A 3,132-nucleotide genomic window follows, 5' to 3' on the forward strand; every position below is an offset into this window, starting at 1 on the left:
TTTATGTCAGATCCGGTGCCATAATGGCACTGGATACCGGTACCCATCCCCAGTTAGGAGGCAATGGTAGAGAAGGAAAGACAGGAGAGTGGAGGTGATGTATCTAAATGCATCTGAACAAAGCAGAAGGACACACCAAACTCAATGGACAGTCAAATGTAGAATCACAGAACAGAACTGCAGGCTGAGTTTGGATGTTTGACTTTGTCTTTCACACCTCTCTGTGGCTCACACACACAGTGACGTCAGACACGTTCACACTCACTGTTCCATCTGCTCTGTGAACAAATTCATTACTTTCTTCCTTCAATGATCTACATACTACGTGATGTAGTGAATACTTTGCAAAGTATTCCATCCCCTTTCAAGGCAGAATTACCCAGTTTATTCCCCATTACGAGACAACAATCAGCCACACTCACACAGACCACGTCTGGCCCTTTTCGCTCACACGATGCGTTCACACACCAATGAGAGCTCTATCCTCCTTACATATTGGTGGATAAACCAAACACTCAACGCCCTCAGCAGCGGAGGAAAAACCTCCTTTCGGTGGAGCAACCATCCTTAACCCTCCTTGAAAACTGGCGAAGAAACCAGACCTCCTTAAAAAAATAAAGAAAAACCGGTGGAGAAGCCAGGTAGCTTGTGTCTGCATGCACAGCTAGCACGCTCCCATACCTGCGTTTAACCACACACTCACATAGCCGCTCTCTATTGTTTTAGGTCCGCGTGCACCTGCCCAACCAGTGCTCCCCGGACTCGCGTCTACTGCGCCGCAGTCACGGTGACGCATAAGGCCTTCTGTATTTACTGTCTGTGTTGCTTTTTCGTTCACGGGAAGAGTCTCTGGATCCTGTCAATCGCCATCCAACCCGAGGGGAGTTCAGACGTAACTCACTGGCCTGGCGACAAAATTAAGCACCAGGGCTTTCATCAGGCGTCCCAGACCTCCTGGCTGCTAGCAGACTTCAGTGTCCAAGAGCCTGGTTCCAACCAGCCTCCCTTGCTACAAGTAAAACCGGTTAAAGATGTTGTCTTGTTTCCTTGCTTGTCGTTAACAAGAATAAGTTTCTAAACCAGCAGGGCCTGTGGAGCGCAGACCCAACATTTATTTGGTCCTTCCGAGGCGGAGCCCGCGCATCGCGTCCACCGAGAGAGGGAGTTCAGACGCTAACTCACCGGCCTGGCGACAAAATTAAGCACCAGGGCTTTCATCAGGCGTCCCAGACCTCCTGGCTGCTAGCAGACTTCAGTGTCTCCTCTCCCTCTCCTCGGTGGCCTGGTTTATAAAGGCCTGTATTATTAAAATACATAAAACAATATAATCAGAAAATAAGAATTAAGAATATATATATATTAATTACATGACCGTCTCCATGTTAAGGTAATGTTAGCAGTCTGTACTGTTTTCCTGGCTAACATCAGCTGTGTGCAGCTTAGTTTCAGCATAAATCTGCTTCGTTTTATGTGAGATCAGAGTCTGGGAATGATACCAGTTAAACTTTTTCAGTTTAACTGGTGATATTCATTCGTGTATTGTAGGTGAATGCGCTGATGCCAGTTCATAAATTCCACAGAGTTAGTAAACTGGCGTTTTTGCTCAGTAATTCCTGTTTCATGTTCAAACCATCAGACAGAAACTCTGCATTTGTTTTTATGTTCTTCAGCCTGTTGTTCTTGAGGTAATCTGTGATGCGTTTAATGACCCTCCACATGCTCTCATGGTCATTTGAAGAGACAACAGACCAATTTGAACAAAGTTGGTAAAATGCTTCAGAAATTAGTAAAATATTAAAAAGTGTCTTGATGCTCAATCATCCAGGAAATCCCCAAAAGTTGATTCTGTTCATGTGGATGTTTTCAGCAGCATGGATCAGTGTGAGGACAGAGAGGAGGAGTCCCTCCTCTAAAAGCACTCTGTGTGGGGAACATGAGAGCCAGACCAAAGCTCAGAGGTGAGATGACCATCTCTAACTGTCCGTGACTCTTCTCCATGTCACAGCTCAGCACTCACATCACTGCTCCATCATTATTCACACTCATACCTCTGTGTGTGTTGTTTTAAAGCCCAGAGCTGTGGGCGTACCAGGCTCAGCTGGACATAACCCTAAAACTAATCCAGAACCTGGACCTGAACCCAGCTGTGTTTCCTTAAAGAGCAACAAGTCAAAGGATGTTGCTGTGAACTTTAACAAAAGACTGTTATGTGACAAAGAGTAAGTACATTATTTTTATGAGTTTCAGATTGTTCATCATGTCTTTAATTTAATATTTCAGTTTTTCCTTCCTATCTCATGAAGCTGTTACATTTATTTTCTTTTAGGATCAATAAGAGGCCAGAATCTCCTGGACCTGAACCCAGCTGTGTTTCCTTAAAGAGCAACATGTCGAAGGAAATTGTTGTAAATGTAACCCTGGTAAGATTTACAGCAATCAGGAGTACAGGGTTCTTTGAATGCATCGTAGTTCTTGTCTGATAGTTTAATTTCCGGGCTGCCCTGAAGGCATCACCTGCAGCTCGGTGCGCGTGAGGGTGTGGTGTAGAGGAACAAAGACGGCAAGGAAAAACTCCATGCTGCCGCGAAGCACAGTTTTCCAGTTAAAAGGAGAAAAAAAGTTCAATTAACATTTGTGAGAGAGCTGCCGTTAGCGGTGAACCACAGACGGTACCTACCTCGAAAGAGTCGGAGTGTGTCTTGAACTTTTGAACTATTCTGGTGAGTTAGCCTAGCTCACTTAGCACCGCTATTGCAGTTCAGTGCACTAAAAAAATAACTAACCAGTCAGAATAGTAGTAAGTGTTGTTTAAGGATGTTTAAGATGTATTCATATTGCCATGTTGTGACAGGTTTTGTTTATTATGAGTGTTTAGTGTTTTTCCTTTCTTGGGCCTGCTAGTTCAGCAGCGGCCAGCTAAGTGGTTATGCGCAGTTCATGTGCTGTAAATGTGCTGTAGCTGTAATCTGCGGGTGATGCACAGTAATGCCAGTGTATTTATTTTAATATCTGAAAATAACCAAGGACATTAGGAATAAGTACTTTTAAGGAATGTGGACATCTAACATTCTGCATGTTGTGTGCAGACTGGTTTTTTTTTTGAGGACAATTCCATGTGTGCTGCATAAGGAG

At 44.2% G+C, this 3,132-nt stretch overlaps 1 long non-coding RNA gene across 1 annotated transcript; it reads left to right on the forward strand.

Moving 5' to 3' along the window:
* Nucleotides 1-2,081: 2,081 nt before the first annotated feature.
* LOC120438775 lies at nucleotides 2,082-2,612 on the forward strand. Its single transcript, XR_005612131.1, has 3 exons — nucleotides 2,082-2,219; nucleotides 2,327-2,420; nucleotides 2,508-2,612. It is a non-coding gene; the product is annotated as an uncharacterized LOC120438775 (long non-coding RNA).
* The last annotated feature ends 520 nt before the right edge of the window (nucleotides 2,613-3,132 follow it).

Source organism: Oreochromis aureus, linkage group 3 (genome assembly GCF_013358895.1).
Source record: "Oreochromis aureus strain Israel breed Guangdong linkage group 3, ZZ_aureus, whole genome shotgun sequence".
Classification (NCBI taxonomy): Eukaryota; Metazoa; Chordata; class Actinopteri; order Cichliformes; family Cichlidae; genus Oreochromis; species Oreochromis aureus.